Here is a 21,161-nt window from a genome sequence, read left to right on the forward strand (position 1 = left end):
CACGGCAGGAACAGCACCAAGAGCAAACCCTGCTGGGCTTCGGGTGACAGATGTCCCCCTCTGGTGCAGGGTGTCGATAATGGGCGGGGGCGGGGGCGGGGATATGTAGGAAACTCTGTACCTTCCGCTTCATTAGCTGTGAGCCTAAAATGCTCTAAACACGAAAATCTGTTCACAAACCCAGCCTACTCCACTCCGAGAGGGCGTCCAGCGTGAGGTGACGAGGGGGCGAGGGGCTGCCGGAGGCCAGCAGCGAGGAGGAGCTGGGGGTGGGGTCTCAGAGTGCCAGAGACCAGAGAGGGCTGCCGACCCCCCAGACCCTTCACAGTGGGGAAACTGAGTCACGGATGCCCAAGACAGCCGAGGGGAGGGAAGGAGCACTGTGCCACCTGCGTGGCCCCCTCCCTCTCCCTGATCCTGGGGGTGGGGGCACCCCCGGCCTCTTGGGGCTGGGTCTCCCGTCTGCAGGGTGAGTCCGTTCGCTGTCCTTCCGTCCCGGGGTTGGGGGAAGGATTCAGTGACTTGTGCAAAACGCGTACAACCGTGTCTGGCGCGCAGGGTATGCGTAGGTCCACGCTCGGTGACGTGATTGCTGGAGCCCAAGCCTCCCGCCTCCCTGAGCTGCTTCCTCGGCCGCGTGACAGCACCACACAGCAAGAGGCTTTGGGGGGGGGACATCTGCCTCTCTCGGGAGCAAAGTCTCCCGGTTGAGGCTGCGGGTTGCCTGGTCCATCAACGGAGTTTCCGTCTGCTGGTGCAGGGGTGCTGCGGGTCACGGGAGGTCCCCAGGAGATGCTGGCGACTGCGTCCACGTGGGGGCCGGCCCTAGCTCGGCCGGGTGACCTTGGGGCGTCCCTTAGCCTCCCTGTGCCTCGGTGGCCTGTGGAGACCGGGCCTGGCTCTAGTCTGCACTTGAGGCTCCCTGACGCGGCGGCAGGAGAACCCCACCCGTGGCGGTTGGGGGAGGAGTCGGTTTTGTCCTTTTATTTTTATCGCTGCTCCCCAAAAACCGGGGTCCGTTCCTTTGCGCCCTCATTCAGTGAGGAGCGAGTCCTGCAAGCCGCTGGGTCACACGCAGATTCGGACCCGCTTCTGCTCCCGGAGAGTGTCCCCAGGCCCCCGTGCCGGGGCTGAGACCCGGGGAGCCGGGAGGGGCCCCGCAAGAGCCAGCTCCACGTCTGGCCCCATGCAGGTGGCTCCTCCTGAGGCTCAGTTTCCCATCTGGGTGACGGGCAGGAATCACGCATTCCTGTGGCACTCCCACCTCGTGCCAAGGCACGGGAATCAGGTGCAGAAGCACCAAGAGCCCCCGCAGGGGGTGGTCGGGGAAGGCTTAGCCAGGCATCAGAGCCTCGGGCTGGATCCAGAGGAAGACCCCGAGGTCCCTTCCTGCAGATCTGTGATCCACCGGGAAGGCTGGGTCTACACCGCGGGGAGCCGTGTAGACGCCCAGCTGGCCCAGGCCTGGGGAGGGCGCCCCTGGAGCGCCAGCTGCCTGAGCAAAGGCTTGAGACAGGAGCACTTCTGTCTTTACTCCATTTTCACAGACGCCATCCTTTTTAGGGTCCACCTGGGCCAAACTGCCGAATTTCTTTTTTTTTTTTTAAGAGCGTCATTCTTTAAAAAAAAAAAAAAAGTTTATTTATTTATTCGAGAGACTCGTTCTTCCCACATTCGCACACGCATCGCAAGGTACTTAGCAGGAGAATCTCATGGAATCTAAAGTTCCCGCCTGCGACAGCTCAGCTCAGCTGGTTTAGGGGCCAGGGGCTTGCTTGGCTTCTCCTCTGTCCCCCTTCTGTCTCATTGCCGGGCAGGCGGTGAGGAGAGGCGGCCGTGAGCTGGGGCCGGGCCCCCCCCGAGCAGTCTTTGGAGACACCCCCCACAAGCTCCGCAGCCTGCAGCCTCTGGGCCATGCTCTGCCCTCTGCCCCGGCTTCTAGGACCCACCCGTCTTCTAATCCGGCCACCATCTGGCCCTGCGTCCCCCAGCACCCCCCGAGCAGGGCCGACTCAGCGTCGGCCGAAGGGGGTCCAGGCAGGAGCCGGAGAAGGACTCCGGAAGGCCCTAGAAGAGCGCCGGGTGCTGTCCAGGTGCCGCCCGCCCAGCCCGCTCCGCAGGGAACCCTCCCCACCAGCCGGGCCAGTGTCCCTGACCCAGCGGCTGGCCCCTCCAGGGGGCTGGGGCTGCCCCAGGCCTCACGCGCCTCGAACACGCTGTCACTGCACAACAGCGGGTGAGGAGTGTTCGAGAGCTCCCGTGACCCCACCGCCCTAACCTGCGTGGACGCCCTCAGGGCCGCCTGTCTCCCGTCAGTGCCCCGGGCTGGGCTCCCTCCACCCCCACCCCCGCCCCCGCGCCCCGTGTGTTTCCTTCTCCGGGGTCGCCCCAGGCACTGCCGCCCTCTGGCTGAGTGGTCCCAGACCTGCTCTTTAGACTCGCGAAATAGAGACAAAACTCTCTGCCTCACTTAGGGTGGTAGGAGAAACACACAGATAGCCTAGAAAGAGGGTCCATCGGGGCCGGGCCTCCGTGGAGCGGACCCGCACAGCTCACTTGGCCGTTTCTGCCCATGATTTGTGCCCACAATAACATCTGTGCCCAGATGCTTCCTTGCAAACGGCCCCCAGGGGCAGACGCCCGGCCCCGGGGGCAGCAAACTCTGGCTTTGCCCCCGTCAGGGATGCCGGGAGCCATTGAGCATTTGGGATCCTCTGGGTGAAGAGCCGTCATCTGTTGTCTCTGGAGGCAGGAAGTCCAAGGTCAAGGTGTCTGCAGGGCCGGCTTCTGAGTCTCTCTCTTTGGCTTCCAGATGGCCATCCTCTCCCTGGGCGGGTCTGCGTCCTAAACCCTTTTCATAAAGACATAAGTCCTATCGGATTAAGGCCTCCTTAATGACCTCATTGAACTTAACGACCCCTTTGAAGACCCTGCCTCCAAATACAGTCACGTTCTGAGGTCCGAGGGCTTAGGACTCAAGGGCTTAGGACTCAGGTCCAAGGGCTCCACACAGGAAGGGCAGGTTCACAATCAAGCTGGGAGCACACTGGTGATTGCTCGTAACTCTAGAATTTATGGGGCACCCGTCATGAGTCTCAGGACCACTACCCCGGGAACCCCTGTGAGATCGGCCACCCCCCTCGGGGAGCCCGGGGGGCTCGGTCACTTAAGTGTCCGAGTCTTGATTTCGGCTCAGGGCGTGACCCCAGGGTCCTGGGATTGAGCTGACAGCACAGAGCCTGCTTGGGATTCTCTCTCTTCCTCTCTCTTGCCCCTCCCCCAACCACGTGCGTGCGTCACGCTCTGTCTCTCAAAGTCAATAAACTTCAAAAAAGAAAAGCCAAAACAGAATGCCCCTTCCCAGCACCACCAAGAGCGCTGCCTCGTACAGGGAAACCAAGGCTGGGAGAGACCCTGACTTTCCCTCGGCCACACAGCCAGCCAGGTGCCGAGACAGCCCTGGGACCCAGGCCTGGCACATTCCGGAGCCTGTTGGCCTTCCGCCGTGCCACGACGGCTTCCTAAAGTGGTCCGGGAAAGTTCCGGAAGCTGCCTGCAGGGGCCACGACGCGGTCAGTCGCCTTACATCAGGTTGCAGGCACTGGCCAGCTGCCCAGTCCTGGAGCCCGCTCGGGGACAGAGAACTGACACCTAGTGGTCTTGCAGCCACAGCGACCGGCCCGCAGCCCCGGTCCACTCACCGCTGGTCGAATCCTGGGTGACACGAGGCACTGTCGCTGCCCTGGAGGAACACACCCGCTCTGCCGGAGGGCGGCTGGCCACACATCTGAACACCCAGGACGCCCAGCCAAGAGCCGGGCCGCCCTCCCCTCTGGTTTGGGGCCTGGGCGGGGCTGACCTTTCCCCACGTCCCGAGCCCCCAGCTGTCCCGGAACTGAGTCACGACGGAGCTTGGAGGGGTTTCTGGTGGGGCGCAAATCTGGCCCCCACATGTTCTCGCCTGCCTGCATCCGAGCGAGCGGCTCCAGCCTGTCACCTCGTCACGCAGAAGCGCCCGTGGAGGACACTGGCCCCAGTTCTGAAGGCCTCACCCCTGGGGTCCCCGGTGTCGACAGCGTGCCCGGACAGCCCGCAGGGCGGGGACCCACAGCGGCAAGCCCGTCTGTCTCTGTCCCCGTTGGCACTGTGTTGCCAAATGCCATGTGACCAGCCGGGCCCTGCTGTGTCGGAGCTCGGGGTGCCCCCCAGGCTGCGGGGTGGCGATCGCCCCGGGGGAGGAGCCATGATTTTGTGCCCCTTTCACGGGCTGCTGCTCCTTTGTGGTTCTCAGCTAATCGGCATCAGGGGCTTCACCTGACAGATGGAGAAACTCAGTCAGGGTCAAATTATGGCGCGCAGCCGGGGGGCGGGGAGGGGCAGGAATTTCCCATCACACTTAGAGCTCTGTCGCTCGTGTACCTGGGTGGCCCTGGCCTCATCCCAGGGACGCTTTTCCCAAAAAGGAAAAGAGCTTTCCCGGTTCCGCTCTGTGCTCCCCGAACATTCGCTCCTACCCAACCCCCCAAGGGTTCGTGTCCCTTCCCGCCTCCCAGCCTTGGCCTGAGCTGTCCGACTCCCTGAAATGCCTTCCCCGCACCCCCACTCCACCCCCACCCCCCCAACTGCGGGTGAGGACTCGTGGCCAGAGAGCTGGACGCACGGTCCCCAGGCCCAGACTCACATCTCCCGAGTTCCTTGCCGGCTGCGAGCCCCAGGCGGACCCCTTGGCCTCTCTCAGCCTCCCCGCCTCAGTTTCTGCATCCACAGAACGGGACTAGACACGGGGCCTTCTAAGAGCTATGAGAGGGTCAGGGAGAGGTGACATGAGAAATTCTTTTCAAAACAGAAAAGGCGTTTAAGTGTGTCATCACCAGACTGCCCCAGGCCCCTTGCACACACCCCCGTGCAGCTCATGGGGGTGTAGATGAGGTCTCTCCCCTTCAGTCAGCCTCGCAGAGCCCAGTGGTCAGGCCGGGGAGCCATGGCTTGGGGTGGGGGGACCTAATTCTTGCCCCCCTCCTCCTCTTCTTCCTCTTCCTTTGTCTTCATCATCAACAGGATGAGCCGGGCTTAGCTCTGTGGCCACTAGAGCGCTTAGCATCAACTGCGCTGTGGCCCCCTGGGGAGCAGGCAGGTGCCCCAGGCGGCGCCAGTGTCCCAGGCCTCGCTGGGCCCGGGTCCAGCTTCGGCAAAGAAATCTCGCTAAGCCGCTTTATCCAGGATCTCTCTGTTCCTCAGCCCCCGCCCTCGCTATCGAAGTCCTCGGCCCCTAGGAAGAATTCTGTGGGGCCGTTTAGCAGGAATCCCCCTCTCCCTGATGTGTAATCAAGCCCCTCTTAGTAATTTTCCATCCGGTGACCCCCCGCTCTGCTCCACGGCTGTAAATCTCCAGCTGTCTTTGCTGTATTTGGAATGGAGTTCAATCTCTTGACCCTTACAGCAATAATAGTCTTGAATAAAATCTTCCTTGCCGTTTGCAACAAGCATCTGGTGCAACTTTTCTCTTTAACCCAAGCCCCCCGCCCCCGCTTGCCCCGGCCTCCGCCAGCCCAGCCACCTCCCCGGCAAAGCTGCCCATCCCTGAAATCTTACTCTGACCCGGTCTGCAGCAAGCTTTGGCGTTCAGAGCCCTGACTTCACCTCTTGGCTCCCCGCGCAGGGGGCTCTCCCTGCACCTTCAACCACATCTGTAAAATGGGTAGAGAAGAGAGAAGAAACCACGCCCACAGCATAGGAGGCAGCTCCCCGAGCAGAACAGGTGCTCGCTCGGCAAACAGGTATCTCTTTGTCCGCCTCAGGCGCCTGTTTACGAGATGCCTTAAATCTGCCAGCAAAGACTCCACGCCGCTGGAATGTTCTGGCTTCCAAGGGGGAAAACAAAATCCCAGGTGGTAAGGGAGCAGCAGCTCTCAGAAACGGTGACATCTGCCCGGCTCTGCTTCCCCATTTATCTCTCGATTTCAGTGCTCAAAAGGACAGGCAGGTGGCCGGCCGCAGGGCCGACATCAAGCGGAAGGACCGGGAAGGTATTGGACGGTCTGGGCTCGGCCCCGGCGGGGTGTGCGTCCTCAGCAAGATTGGCTTGGCCTTTTGTCCCCCTTCCCCCCCCACCCCCAACTGAAAGAGCAGGGCAGGGAGTCTGTGACATGTTTTAGACGTTTGTCCGGAGTTTTCATGTTCGTACCCTCAGGCAGGCAGCCTTCTTGGAACTGGCTGGAAGGTGACCCTCTCACCGGAGGGCCTTGCGGGCAACCTGCGGTCTTTGCCTTGGCTGACTTAGAGGGAAGGGCCTGGGGGCAGCGGGACTTTGCAAGGGTGACGGCCTGAGCTCTCCCGGGGGACAGACAAGCGTGAGTGGTGTGTTTTTTCCTGCAGGGTCACGGGACGACTGTCGATGCAGGCGCTGGGGCCAGGTGCATGGATTCCTTTCCTTTTATGCCTCCTTCGAAAGTCACCTCCTCTGTGAAGCCTTCCTTGCATCCACCCCCGTCCCCAGGCCGGCTGAGGGCCCCCTCGACGGCGCCCTGATCTTGCTGCCTTGCGCTGGCTGCTGGCATCTCCCTCTTAGGGGCAGATGTGTCTGAACAGAGAGGCGGCCACGGTCCGTCTGAATAAATGATGGCGTGACAGCCCTTCCCCCCTCCGGCAGGCCGCTTCCTGCCCCACACGCGGTGCCGGCAGAGACCCAATCGCGAGGCACTTTTATCCCCACAAGGGCCGGCTCGGACCCGGCAACTGACTGCTAATTACAAGAACGCTATTAATACACCAATAATAAAAATAACCAGCACACCACTGCCACCAGCCGTCACTGAGCCCTACGATGAGCCAGGTGTGTTTTCCAGCGTTTTCTGCTGAGGGCTCGTGACAGCCGTGGGAGGTGGGTATTCTTATCCTAATTTCTCAGACGAGGAACCCGGAGACTCAGAGAACTGACTCCTTTGATGAGCGAGGGTGGCCCTGGAGAGGGGTTCCGGGGGGGGGGGGTGCTGGAAGGGGCGTGCGGGCGAGTGGGGCCACGTGGGTGGTGTCCCAGGGTCCATTGTGACAGAGCACCACGGCCGGGGCAAGGGGAGGGGGCCCCAAACAACGGGAAGCTATGCTCTCACGGTTCTAGAAGCTGGAAGTCTGAGGCCAAGGTGTGGGCAGGCTGCTTCCCTCTGAGGCTGAGCGGGAGAATCTGCCCGGGCTTCTTGCCCTTTCTGGGGAGGCAGGGGGTGGGGGGTGTTTGCTGGCAATGTGGGGAGTTTCCTGGTGTGTGGACACATCACCCGGATCTCTGCCTCTGGCTTCACGTGACCTCCCTGTGAATGAGTCTGGGTCCAAATTTCCCCTTCATAAGGACATCGGTCCTCTCGGATTAGGGCGGACTCCAGAATGACCTTATGGTCCCGTCATTAATTCTATGTGCAACAGTCGTATTTCCAAAGTACCACATTCTGAGGCGTTAGAACTTCAACCTGTGGGTTCTGGAGGTCGAATTCAACCCGTAACGGTGACTCCAGGTGGGGGTCCGGGAAACTGGGCCAACCATGGAATCAGTGAGGTCAGGTTGAGTGCCAGGTGGGCGCTGGGGACAGGCCGGCGGCGGGGAGGACAATGGGGACACTGTGGACACCAGCGGCTGGTCAGGGAAGTGTCGCCTGGGTTCTCCATCGGGGCAAGTGGCCCCACCTGGAGTCACCGTTAAACCCGGAGGGGGCCCTGGTGCCTCCCTCAGCCTTCAGATCTGAACCCCCACCTCCTCAAGAACCCTTAAACCTGTTCCCGCCTCGCAAAGCAGCAAGTACGCATGCAATGTAGCAGATGACAGCAAACCCCTGGGGGGGGGGGGGAAGCCGAGAAGGCAGGTAGGAAGTGTCAGGAGAGGAGGGGGCCTCAGGGAGGGCATGTGTGTCAGCCAAGGCAGGAAGGGAGGAGGAGCCCGGGGTGGGCGGAGATTTTGGGGGACAGCAGAACTAGCTAGTAAGCAGGACCAGCCCGTGCAAAGGCCCTGCGGCAGGCGTGTGCGAGACACGTCCCGGGAGTAGCAAGGAGGACAGTGGAGTAGAGGAAAGGGACACATGAGAAAGGCACAGGAAAGGAGGTCTTAGAGGTGCGCGGGTTGCCTCATGTAACGCAGCCTCTGGCCCAGCCAGGCTGGTTCCCCTTGATCCCTCCATGCGATGGTGAGAGACGCCTCAACCTCTGAATCCCAACCCCTGAGTCACACCCAGGCCCCCAGGCCTTTCCTGGCTGCACAATAAGCCTGGGCTCCCAAATCGGCAAAAGCAAACAGTGCTGCGTGGTCACGACTGAAAGTCACTTTCTGTAACAGTGTATCCCGCAACCCTGGGCGGGGAGGAGCCGGAGGGGAAAAAAAAAAAAACCCCAGAAATAATGAAACAGAGACCACGGACTCATTAGGAAGAGAAACCCTATTTGCAAAAACCGCAGAAGAGATCACAATATTTCCAAATCTTCCCGTGGCTTTGGTTTAATTGCCGCAAAGCACCACTTTTCTTCCTGATGCTTTAATCAACCAATTTAGATGTATTGCCGTGCTTGACGTAGGCTTGATTTCTGATAAATGGAACAAAAATATTAAAAACACTGGCACAGTCGGGAGCAGCAGGCGAGCTGCCTAACATTTCTGCAAAATGTCCCCGAGCGTTCAGCAAAGCTTTGCTAAGGGCCTACTGTGTGCCAGGCCCCCCCCCCCGAGGCACAGCAGGGAGCCAGCAGATACAGGATCCCCCCCCCCCTCCAGAACTTGGGCGTATTTGTAACAACATGACAAAGGAGCAAAAGTGCCCAGATGGGCAGGGAGGTGCTTCTGCAAAAACAGACCCGGGAAGGAACGAGCCCCGCCTCGGGCTCTGTGCTGTTAGCACAGCCTGCTTGGGATTCTCTCTCTCTCTCTCTCTCTTTCTCTCTCTGTCTCTCTCTGCCTCTGTCTCTCTCTCTCTCTTTCTGTGTTTCTCAAAAATAAAATAAATACACATTTAAAAAGAGAGAGAGAGAGAGTATTGCAGAGAAGGGAGGCTACGAGCCTGCTTTGGTTCTGGCTGGGATGGGGCCGTGGTGAGCCTGAGCACCCGGGAGCGAAGGGGTCCCTCGGGCTGCTGGCCGCGAGTAGACTGGGAAGCAGAGGGGCATTTGAGTCACAGCTCTGCCCCAGATATCTCGACTGCGTGAGTCTCTGGTCCTCAAATGACCCAAAAGCCTCTGTGACTGCACTGAGGTTTATTTTATTTTTTAAGGTTACTTTAATGGTTATTTATATTTGAGCGAGAGAGAGAGAGAGAGAGAGAGCGCGCGCACAAGCAGGGGAGGGGCAGATAGAGGGAGACACATAATCTGAAGCAGGCTCCAGGCTCCGAGCTGTCAGCACGGAGCCCAACGCGGGGCTCGAACTCACGAACCATGAGGTCATGACCTGAGCCAGAGTCAGATGCTCAACCCGCTGAGCCCCCCCGGCGCCCTGCACCGAGGCTTAGAAAGCTGGTTCTCCCGACGGCCGCTGGGCCTTCTTGGACAAGCCAGCCTGTGGCCAGCTCGTGTCTCCAGCGTGTGGCCCCACTGGCTGCCGTGAGTTCTACGCGAGGGCTGCGCGCAGGTCAGGTGCTCTCTGCGTGCCGAGAGGCACCCTTAGGAGCCCTGTGGCCACCACTGAGTGGCCCCGGAGGGTTCTCAGGAGCCAGTGAGCACCTGCTACCCGCCGGGAGGCACAGGGAGTGCAGGGGAGGGGCGGGGCCGCCCCAGCTCGCCACCAACGAGAATTTAGCTGCAAGCGGAGGGTCCCTCGTTAGGCCTCTGAGGCCAGACTTGGGACCGGGAGGGGACCCCGCCAGGCCCTGCCCACGGTCTAAACCTCTCCGTGCTCACCTCATGCGTCTCCGTGTTGACAGAGGCGCCTCAGGGTCCCTGAGACCCGGAATGAAGGCCCAGGTAGGCATAAGCCCCGCCCCCAGCCTGATGGGCAGGACAGGGAGCCACAACTGCATGACCTCAGGAGGCGGACAGGGACCGAGGGCCCTGAACAGAGCCAGAGGTCTGCGTGTTTCCCCCTCAAGCAAGGAAGCCACAGGAGAACCACAGCCCCCCGGGTCCCTACCACCAACCCCACCCCGCTGCCACCTGCCTCGTATCCTCCAGTAAACCCGCAAGGTGCACCCATCGTGGGGAGTTCTCGCCTACCCTCTGGGAGCCTCAGGCTCCGCCTCTGTGAGACCGGGCGAATTTGGCCAGTGAATCGCTCGCCCAGAGCCCAGCGGCACGGGAAGCATTTTCTTGCTCCAGTCACGGCCTTGCCTCGTCCTCTCTGGCTCCTGAGATGAGCCCACAGGCCTCTGGCCACATCTGGGGATCAGATCCACCCCGTCCACGTTCGCCCGGCCTGTGGTCGTGGCTTTACGTCCGTCCCCCCGCCCAGCTCTGGGGGCCAGGACGGGGGTCTGCAGGGCCACCGTCATCCCGTCCCGTCCCGTCTCCCTTCCCGTGCCTGTTGGGGCAGTGGAAACATGGAGGGGGGCCCGGGAGCAGCCTGGCAGATGCACATCGGCTTTTAGCCAACAGTCTACACAGCCTGCCCCTACTGGCCCCGGGTCCAGATAAACCCCAGCGTCATGAAACCCCCGAGGAGACATCGGCCCACATATGTGTGAGTCACTGTTTCGATCCCCCTTAAGAGCAGAGGACCAGCTAACACTTGGTAGCCCCTAGAAACGGGGAGCTCTCTACCCGACGGGACCGTCTCAGCTCCACTGGTTGGGGTTACTCTTCCCAGTCGGCCCACACGGTCTCCCTGCCGGCCCCAGCCCTGCCCCTCGGGGACACAGAGCATGGCCATGACCTGTCCCGGCCAGCCCGGCCCTGCGGAGCTCACCTGTGTGCCAGTCTCCGCACCCTGCCCCTCCACGAGGACGCACGAGACCCACACCGGGCACCTGCTAGGTGCTTCGGAGGCGCAGGGTAGGGAGGGGCCGTGGACCAGCTCCCCAGGCTGAAGCAAGGGTGCCATTTCCTCACCTGGGAGGCGGAGGTGGCTTGCCAAAGGTCACTCACCGACGACAGGCAGAGCCAGGGCTCGGGCACCTTCCCGGTACTCCAGGCGGCACAGCGGCCAAGCGTGGGCTCGGCACTTTTGGAGTCGGAAACTCCCCCCTTCCTTTGGCTCCTCTCCTCTTCCGAACAGCTGGCAGGGCTCAGCCGCGCGCCCAAACATGCCGGGAGCAGCTGTCCCCTCCGCGGGCGACAGGGTCCTTTCGCCCCGGCCGCACACAGGGCTGGGAGGGGCGACGGCGGGTTTTCAGCTCCCCGGGCTATTCTTAGCTCCCGGGGCCCACAGGCAAGGTCACCCTGCTGTCCCGAGAGAGAAGTGACTCAAATTTGGACAGGCTGACAGAGTGCCTGGTCCACGGGCTGCCCTGATCCGGAAGGCAAGGGGACAGGCCAGGGTGGGCAGCCGGGGTGGGGGGACCCGGCCCAGGGCGGGCAGCCAGGTGGGGGAGGGCCACAGCCCCGAGGCAGGTAAGCGATGCCGTGATGAGATCCTCGCCACTCGCCCGCAGGTGCCCAGGGTCCACGGATGTGTCCCGGGGCACCCAGGACAGTGCCTGGCACCTGCAAAATCTCCATCAGTACCTGTGGAACGTATTGATTAATTAATCCCCGAAGGAGCCCCGATCTCATTTTTGGGGCGCAGGCAGTCGCTTTAGGAAGGGTTGCCGGAGCCAGTCGTCTCCAGGGCACTGTTTACGTGTCAGCTCCTGCAGAAGTCACTTGCATTCTAGAAGAGGCAGCACAGAGGCAATGGCCCGGGAGCCTGAAAGAAACCTGTCGTGGAGAAAACCGGAGACCTTCGGTGTGTCCTCGGTGGCTGGCTATGAGACACTGGGTGCAAGAAGGCTGGGTGTCCACGGGTGTTGGGGGGCCAGGGGAGGGCTTGGGGCAGGCAGGAGGCAGGATTGGGGTTGTGCTTTGGCGGGATCCCCTTGGCTGCCGTGTGGAAAGGGCACAGGGGGGACTGGGACAGCTGGGGAGGAGGGGGCGGTGGCTGAGGCCAAATCCAGCACGAGTTGGTGGGGTCTGAAGTCAGGGAGGGTCTGAAGTCTCAAGGCCCCGCGACAGCTGGGAGAGGGAGGGAGTAGCTGCCGGGGGAAGAGAGGGACCTAATTGCACGGTGGGATTAATCACGGCACCTTTAAGGACTTCCCACATCATCATCTGCCAAAGGGAGAGCAGCTTGCTTGGGGTGCGGGGAGAATTAATTAAGGTTGGGGACGCCTAGGAGAGCTGCCGATGAAAGGTGTGAGGCAAGTGCCAAATGTGCTTATTAATAAAATATCGGGGCCAAGTTGCAGACTCGCTTCACCCAGGCCGGTTAGAACCACAGACACAGCTTCTTGAACGAAGGCCACCTCGGGGCTGGGCCCTGCGCTGCGACGCTAAGGACGCGGAGCGGGGTCGGACCCAGGCCGGCCCTCGGGAAGCCCCCGGCCGCGACAGCGTCACGGGCAGAGCACCCACACGGACTGGCCTCTGCATCCGTGGCAACCATCCTATCCTTCTCTGACCGTCAGGCCCCATGCTCTTGGCCAAGGGTGTTCTCGGATCGTCGGCCCTGCGGACTCCACCTGTGGGGAGGTACCCCAAAGTCCCCCCACGCCGTGCTTGATGACTCTGTTTCCCCCCTTCCTCTCCCAGCGTGCTCGTCTGCAAGCTGGTTCTGGTGTGCCCTTGTGGGTGGAAGACAGAGAAAGACCGAACTACAGGCACAGGTGACCTGCGGGGGTAGAGGGTGCGGTTAGCCAAGCAGGGTCCCCGCCGTGTGCCGGACTTTACACAAGGGCATTCCCAACATGGCCTCAGCTGGCCGTTTATCACAGGGTCCCTGAAAGATAGGAACTGCCGTCCCCATCTCAGAGATGAAGAAACCGAGGCTCAGAGAGGGAAAGAGACTTATCCGAGGGCCTGCTGCGACATGAGGCGGACCCAGGAGTCGTGCGCCACGGCTGGTTTGTAATTTTCACATTCAAATACACCAAGGTGACGGGAGGGTTTAACGTGCCGGATGACCCTGGGCGGGTCACTGGACACTTCTGAGCCTCAGTTTGCTCATCTGCGGTGGGGCTTCCTGGTGCGAATCCTGGAAGGCTCCTCTCCTGGGCCATGGTTTGGGGTCCTATCTTTGCAGGTGCATCCCTGGCCAGGACACTCCCACAGGGCTCTGAAAGGAGAAGGCTGCCAATGCTGTCTTCGCTCTGGGTTCCGGTGCCGGGCATTGTGCTCTGGGGAGACCTCAGCGCGAGGCCTGAACAGAAGCGACCGCGGGGAGCCTGGCCCCGCCATGGTCTAGTCCCTGTGGGCAGGACGGACACAAAGGCACCCCCCGGGCACCAGAGTGAGGCCGCACTCTCTCTGACCCAGAGAGGGATATTGGCGTGAATGGTTCTGAGCTTGGAATTCTAACACAGGGTAGACAGGCCTCTATTTACCTGCTGTGTGACCCTGGGCAAGGCACTTAACCTCTCTGATCCCCCCCCATCCTCAACTGACATGGGGCAAAACTAACAGTACCTCCCTTATGGGGGGCTGGGGATGCTCATGAGGGAGTATTTGCAGAGTCTGGGCTGGGCATGGGGTATACGAATCGGGTTCCAGAAGCTGGACTTTCCCCTCCTTCTACAGGAGCCGGGGGTGGGCTGGCCCTGCTCAGCCAGAAGAGCCCTGGGACAGGGCCCGTGGGGCGTCCTAGCCTGTGACCCCCCTCTTAGTCTCCTCACCGCAGCCGCACCCCTCAGGCTCCTGAGCAGCCCTCCCTCCGGAGGGTCCGACTCATGGTGGATGCTGACCCGTGAATAAGCTGTGCCGGGACATCGACCGGACGGGCAGGGGCTACCGGGCCAGGGTCACGGGCTCCGCCCAGCTGTCCGGGCCGGGGCCCTCCCCCCACAGCCCAGAGTCTCACCGGAACGGAGTTCAGACAGATGCTTGAACCCACCACCAAAGGCTCCACTTTCCCCGGGCCTCCCCGGAAACACGAGATCTTGCAAGGACACGTGGCTCTGGGAGGCTAAGTCAAACAACTGACAATATTTGGAGAGGCCAAAGTCAGAGAAGCCTGGAGTTCCGATCCAGGTCACGGGGGGGCCTGTGGAACCCTAGAACCCTAGACAGCCTGCCTCCCAACCCCTCCCAACCTGCCTGGGTTAAACCCGCGAGAAGCGGCACCCGGCTGAGCCCCCAGAGCCCCACACTGTCTGAGCCGGAGGGCCCTGAAGGCCAGGACATGCTCCCGTTCCAGGGCTCTCTACTCTGTTCCTCGTGGCACTGAGAGCACGGGGCCAGGGCAGGGGATGGACAGACCCAGGTTCAAATCCCAGCTTTACCGCTTCTTAGCTGTGTGATCCTGGGCCAGTCCCTTAACCTCTCTGGGCCTGTTTTGTCAGCCGTAGACAGGAATGTGCAGAAGCAACTTCTGGAATGGTAGTGACCATTTCGGGGGCGCATCCAAGTGACGCCGTGGGGCACAGAGCACACACTGAGCGCATATGCTTACGGAGCCGGTACCCTGTGCCCACCCAGGAAGCGGGGAGAGGGAAGGCGCACTTCCCGCCCCGAGAAGCTGTCCACTTAACTCGAGAGAAAAGGTAGATCGTCATCCCAGACAGACTAGGCGGCCGGGATCATGCCGCTGCAAGGTGGAGACCCCTATTTGGGCCTCAGCTGCCTCGCCCTACCTCTCCAGCGACCGTTCCACAGAGCAAAGCCCTCACCCCAGTCTCCCAAGGCGGAGCTTCTGAGGAGGGGCCGCCGGGGCAGCGAGGCCCTCAGATCTCTGCCCCTGGCCTGCCTCTCACCGGCAGCGTGACCTCGGGCCTGTCCCGGGACCTCGCCGGGCCCCCTCCTGCGGCCCTGAGACGAGGGTGGCCCCCCGCCCCTACACCCCGCGTCTCCTCTGGGCGTAAGTGCCGATGGACGGCCCCGAGCTGAAGAGGTTCTGTACGTGCCAATGATCCGGATCATCACTGTTGTTGTGATTATTCCGGGGCCTGCCCGCGGGGAGGGTCGGGCTGCGTGCAAATTAGGCCTCGGCTCAGGGTGCTCGGCTCAACCCACCAATTTGCATCGTATTAATCCCCGTCATCCGTGCGCCGGGTCGGAGGTGCTGGTGAGACACGGGAGCCCCGGAGCCACAGGCCGCAGCAGAGTCCAAACCCGGACAGACACGGGAACGGAGGTCCTATCAGTCAGATGCGTGCCGGGGTCGGGGGACAGACCGGCCGGGCATCCGAGGCCTGGCTGGAGGTCTCTCACTGTCCCCAGCGCGGCCTCTCTGCCTCCCGTGTGGGCCTGTGCGGTGCCTCCTGAGAGCCGGCCCCCTGCTCCTCCCGCCTCCGGAGGGGAGGTGAACTTGCCCACGGCCACCAGCTGGCTCTCAGGGGGCCAGGGTTCACGGCCAGGGCCCTGCTTCCCCAGCTCCTGCCGCTCCCGAGAACTGGAGTCACGGTGTGACCCTCCCGAGTCCCTCACCTGCGAGACTGTCATAGCGACGGAGGACATCGGTCGGCTCCAATCCCACAGGCTTGCCGGGACTTACCCACGGTGCCCGAGGAAACCACAGAAGGGCCGCAGGCAGAGGGGTGGGCTAGGTCAGGGCTGGGCCGCACAAAGACCACCCCGGGGGTCTGCAGCGGGAGGGATGGGCTGTAAACATCCTCGCCCCATAAAAATTAAGTAACTAATTGGCACCAAGTCGTGGCTGAGTGTATTGGGTTTTCTGTTAGCGCTTAATAAATGCAGCGCCTGTTTATTACCTCAGAGCTCTGCAGGTCAGAAGGCCGCGTGGGCTCAGCGAGTCCTCTGCTTGGGGTCTCACAAGGCAGAAATCGAGGTGTCAGCCCAGGGGTGCCTGGGGGGCTCAGTCAGTTAGGTGTCTGACTCTTGGTTTCAGCTCAGGTCATGATCTCCTGGTTCGTGAGATCGAGCCCCATATCGGGCAGCCTGCTTGGGATTCTCTTTTTCCTTCTCTCTGCCCCTCCTGCCCCTCTCTCTCTCAAAATACACTTTAATGTATTTATTTATTTTTAATTATTTATTAAATAATATTATTATTATATTAATATATATATTTATAATATATATTAATATATATAATGTATATATATTAATATAATATATTAAATATTATATTAAATAATTTTATTATTTATTATTTATTTTTATATTATTATTTATTATTTATTTTTGGGAGAGAGACAGAGTGCGAGCGGGGGAGGGACAGAGAGAGAGGGAGACACAGAATCCGAAACGGGCTCCAGGCTCCGAGCTATCGGCACAGAGCCCGACGCGGGGCTTGAACTCACGGACCGCGAGATCATGGCCTGAGCCGAAGTCGGACGCTTAACCGACAGAGCCACCCAGGTGCCCAATAACTAAACTTTAAAGGAAAAAAAAAAAGAAATCAAGGTATCAGCCCAGACGGGCCCTGGAGAGGAAGTTCTGGGAGACTTTTTTCCGGGGCTCCTTCAGGATTGGCGAATGCGGTTCCTGGTGGCCCAGGACGGAGATCCTTCTCCTTTGGTTGGGTTGGGGGCTGCTCTCACCTCCTTTCCCTGAGACCCACCCCCCCATCTCAGCATGAGCCCCCCTCATGTGGACCCTCCGCCCACTGGCATCTCCGACTTCCTCTTCTGACACCAGCTTTGGAAGGGCTCCTGCGATCAGCTCAGGCACAGGATCAGCTCCTTGAGGTCAACTGATCAGTAACCTCCTTTGTATCTAGAAAACCCCGTTGGGCACGTAATGTCATGTCAGCGTAACGGCAGGGCGGGGGGTAGGAGGTGGTGGGAACATTTTAGAAATGGGCCTGCCACGTGCACTTTGGATGCAGACAGAAACCCGGTCTCTTCTCGGCTCTGAGTGGCCCTGCCGGGCTTCCTGTCAGGGCCGGAATCGAAACTGTGTTCACACCTTGTGGCCAGGAGGCAGGCAGGCGGGAGCGGGGAGGAGCGGGAGACTCCGCGGAGGCCCCCTGGTGAGTTTATGGCCCCGCTCACGGCCTGCAGGACACGGCACATGCTGGTGTCGTTGCGTGGCCCGTCTGGCCCATGGAACAGCATTTCTGGACCCGGCGATCGGCGACCAGCTCACCGCATCCGGTCTCCCAGATCCTCAGAATGGCAGTCGGCCACGGCAGTGGCTTTCACACCCTGAGCACCTACTATGTGCCTGGCTCTGAGCAGGTCAAGACTCACCACGTCTTCCGGGTGAGCAAACAGGCCGAGAGCCGGGCCCGGGCCGCCGGGTGCAAGCTTGGGGCCCCGGACCCCCATCGCTGGGCCATCCCACCGACCCCGAGGCCCTGCCACCACAGGGAAGCTATAGCTTTTCTGCAACACGTGACTGCCGTGGCCAGTTGGGAGAGCGTAAGCAGCGAGGTCCCAGGGTGGCCGTGACCTAACTGGCCTCATGCGTCAGAGGGGGCGGGGCTGGGAGGCCCAGAGGCCCAGCTGCCTGCCGGCCAGCTCCTCCCACTCTCCCGGGGCTCGGGTCCTCCGTGAACGAGGCGGGTGGACGTGATGCCCTCCAGGGCCCTTCAAAGTGCTTTATCCAGAGGTGGGGCAGCCTTTTTGGACTGAGAAGGCAACAGCCAGCAAGAGGTGAGTGGCCTGCCCACCACCCCCGTCCTCCCCACAGGAGGGACCGAGTGGCCAGATGGCCCAGAATACAAGCCCCGAGCCAGGCCAGTGGTTCAAATCCAGGCTTGGCCACATCCTCCATGGGTGACTCCGGGGGGTGAGGTTTCCAATGTCTCTGAGCCCCGGGGCCTTGCCTTGAACTGGGGGAACAGGGACTCGGGGTCAGAACCCTAAGATCTTGAAGAGCGAGGAGGGACTTGAGAGTCTGCTCAGGTGGTTCAGAGGCCGGGGAGGGGGGGAGCAGCTGGGGGGTGCGCACGCTGGCACCCCTCCCCCTGCCCAGCCCAGGGGCTCGGCCTCCGCGGGCCTCGCTCCCTCCCAAAGGGGGCTTCCCTCACGGACCTCTGCGGAACGCCTCGTGCCCCCAACTTCTAATTAAACGGCAGTGATTCTGATGTGGCAGGTGATCTTGTCGGGAGGCCTGGCTTTAAATTTAGCTCCCTCCCCAGCCAGCCCTTTGAAAAGGCTGCTCTTCACGGAGAGAGAGCGTGAGTCATCTCCAGTCCTCCCGCCTGCCCGCCCCGGTGAGCAGCAGCGTTTGCGGGGGAACAGGCCTCCCGAAGGCAGAGAAATAGTAAATAGGGTTGGTATTAAAGGCGACAGGGGATGTGGAGCTCGACACACAGTAGGCTCAGAAACGGGGGTGACGTTTCCCACAGCGGTCTGTGTCATTACCTGCACACACACCTCCCCCTCACCGTCCCCCCCCCCCCCAGCGGGGCCCCCAGAGGAGACATGAGTATCTGTGGCCTGGGTGCACGGATACCAGGGTCCGGGCTCGGCTCACCCGGCCCCCAGAGGCCCTCGGAGCCTCCCCTCCGCCTCCGCCTGCTGCAGGAGCACCGCCGGCTGGTTGGAGCTCCGAAGCCTGAGGATGCTTCGCACCCCCACCCCCACCCCCACCCCCAGAGATACCTTCTTGTGCCCCAGCCCCTTGAACCTGGAGATCTTCCCTGATCTGGCAAGAAGGAAAAAAAAAAAAAAAAAAAAAAGGAGCCTTGAAGATATAATTGAAGAAGGGCCCCGAGACGGGGGATTACCCTGGATTACCGGAGGACCCCAAGTGCGATCACAGGGGACCTTCCGAGGGGGCGCTCTGACGCGCCCAGAGGAGCCGGCCACGTGAGGAGGAGCACAGACAGATGAGCAGGTGCTGGCCTTGAAGGGAGTGACAGGGCCACGAGCCCAGGCTGCTGGCAGCCACCAGGAGCAGGAGCAGAGTCTCGCGGGGGGGGTGGGGGGCAGCCCTGTGGACGCCCAGGGACACTGCTTTTGGGCTTTCTGGTCCCCAGAACTACAAGGGAATAAATATGTGTCGTTCTGAGCCACCAAGTCTGGGGTCCCTGTTACGGCAGCCGTCGGAAACCAGTACACGGGAGTTGGGAGAAGTGAACGAACTTGCCCTCTATCACACGGCTAGTGAACAGCCAAGCCGAGACGCAAGCCCAAGTCTGACCAGTGCCAAAGCCCATGCTTTCTTCTGCCCACTGGGGACTTCCTGGAAGAACAGAAGGGACACTGATGCAGATCAAGCACCAGCTAAGTGCCAGGTGCTCACTTCTTTTATGACACAGTCGCTCATTTAATTCTTCGTTGACCCTCTGAGGTGGATAAAATCACCCCCATTTTGCAGACGAGGAAACGGAGGCTCAGGGAGGCAACCTGGCTTTGTCCAAGGTCGGGGAAGGAGAAGGTTCAGGCCCTGGAGCCCAGGGGGTAGTGGAGGCTTGAGGAGTCCCCCCAGAGGCCGGCTTGGGAAACCCCAGCCCCTAGCGGCCTTGATGTGGCTGGAGCTCAGGGCGCCCAGCTGCGGGGGAGGCTGGGAAGGCGGGCTGGGCCCTGGATGCCAGGACGGGGTTGTGCTCCAGCGGGCAGAAAACCGGGGCTGCTGGAGGTTTAACATCCTGAGTCATCACCCGACTGGACGGTGAGCCTCCCTAGGGCACTGAGCTGGTCCCAGCTCCGCGAGTCGCACACCAGACACGGGACAGGCCCAGAGCCCCGCTCGGCGACCTGATGGGGGAGGGGGGTTCTGAATAACGAGGCTTTGCAACCTCCTGAAGGCCCCACACATCCACAGATCCCTCACCCCGGGAGACACGCACACACGCACACACACATGCACACACCCCACTCTATAAGGTCTCAGTCAGTGAACCCCAGGACACAGCCTCTGCCCACAGAGGACAGTCCCCTGTCAACCTGAACACCCATGAGCACTCCGGCCTGTTCCTCAACCTGTCTTGTGCATGGGATGATGCACAACATGGGATGATCTCGCCCCCCCCCCACTACCCCGAGGGTCTGCAGGTGCAGGCGAAGGGCATCACACGTGCCCTGTCTCGTTTATCCCCACAATATGCCACGAGGGAGGTGCTGCCGTGACCTCTTTAGGGAAGAAAACCGTCTCAGGTGGAGAGCCCGTGATTGGAAGGCAGGGGGATCTGGGCTGGAGCCCCGGTTCTGCCTCTTGCCGGCTGGGTGGCTCGGGGCGGATGCCCTAACCTCTCTGAGCCCCAGCCGCCTCATCTGTAACACGGGGAGGACGCCACGCGGTGCTGTGGTGTACGAAGGGCTCAGCCTAGTTTCTGGTGAAGTTCAGTCATCTATAAACGTGAAGATCCAAAGGTGGGAGAGACCCGGGGAGTTTGCACTGGGCGGGGGGCACTGACTTGCCCTCCACGGCTCTCAGGCTTACTCTCCCTCCCCAAATGAGCAGCTGATAGCCGTCCCCATCACCACTCCTCCTGTGGGGGCCCTGTAATGTCCCCCCACGGTCCCTACCACTGGAGGTCACTGGGCCCCGCACAGAAGAAGGTGGGGAAACCGCTTACTGAGTTGGCTCCCTGGCTCAAGGCCACCACACAGCACAGCCGCGCCCTGCAGGTGAAGGGCGAAATGGGGGGCCAATAGGAAACAGGGGCTGTTGGGGAGGATGGGTAGAGAGAAGGACCCGGCACAGGAGAGGGGAGCCCCAGCGGGGGTCAGGGGGTCAGAGAAGTCGGTCTTTTCCCGCTGGAAACCGAACTGAGCATCCTGTCTGATGTGAACGACTCCCTCCCCAGCCCGACCCTGCCCTTGACCACCTGGTGCAGGGAGGGCCTGGCCAGAAGGAATGTCTCCCTGGACGGAGAAGGGTCTGGGGAGACAAGGCCCGGCCCCGGCCCCGGCGGGGCGGGGAGGGGGGGTGCTCCTGTGGCAGGAAGGCCGCCAGGACTGGGTCCTCGGGGCAGAAGGGACGGGGCGCACCTGGAAGGCGGCCGGGGAGTGTGGGGGGCTGGGAAGACGGTGGGAGAGAAGCAGAGGGAAAGGGAAGGAGGGAGCGCGGAGGAAAAAGGGGAGGGAAAAGTGGCAAGGAAGGAAGGAGGAAGGAGAGAAAGAGGGATGGAAGAAGGAGCGAGCCGCCCAGGGAAGGGAGAAGGAGACTGGGAAAGAAACCGAGAGGAGGAGGAGGAGGAGGAGGAGGAGGAGGAGGAG

The 21,161-nt window shown here is 61.3% G+C and overlaps 1 protein-coding gene and 1 long non-coding RNA gene across 3 annotated transcripts in view; one reads left to right on the forward strand and one right to left on the reverse strand.

Annotated features, from left to right (window-relative positions):
* Nucleotides 1-21,161, forward strand: part of SHISAL1 (shisa like 1) — a 140,246-nt gene that overhangs the window by 34,934 nt on the left and 84,151 nt on the right. The window contains exon 1 of one of the 2 annotated variants that reach the window (XM_040490593.1): nucleotides 17,565-17,645. The exons of the other annotated variant lie outside the window; for it this stretch is intronic. The gene's annotated coding sequence lies outside the window, so the exon portion shown is untranslated. Of the gene's footprint in view, nucleotides 1-17,564; nucleotides 17,646-21,161 lie in introns of those variants that run through there. 2 annotated transcript variants of the gene reach the window in all.
* On the reverse strand, nucleotides 1,593-11,334 carry LOC121040199 (uncharacterized). Its single transcript, XR_005795182.1, has 2 exons — nucleotides 11,011-11,334; nucleotides 1,593-2,851 (listed from the first exon to the last, which is right to left on the reverse strand). It is a non-coding gene; the product is annotated as an uncharacterized LOC121040199 (long non-coding RNA).

This window comes from Herpailurus yagouaroundi, unplaced genomic scaffold (genome assembly GCF_014898765.1).
Source record: "Herpailurus yagouaroundi ecotype Mexico unplaced genomic scaffold, PumYag 182, whole genome shotgun sequence".
Lineage (NCBI taxonomy): Eukaryota > Metazoa > Chordata > Mammalia > Carnivora > Felidae > Herpailurus > Herpailurus yagouaroundi.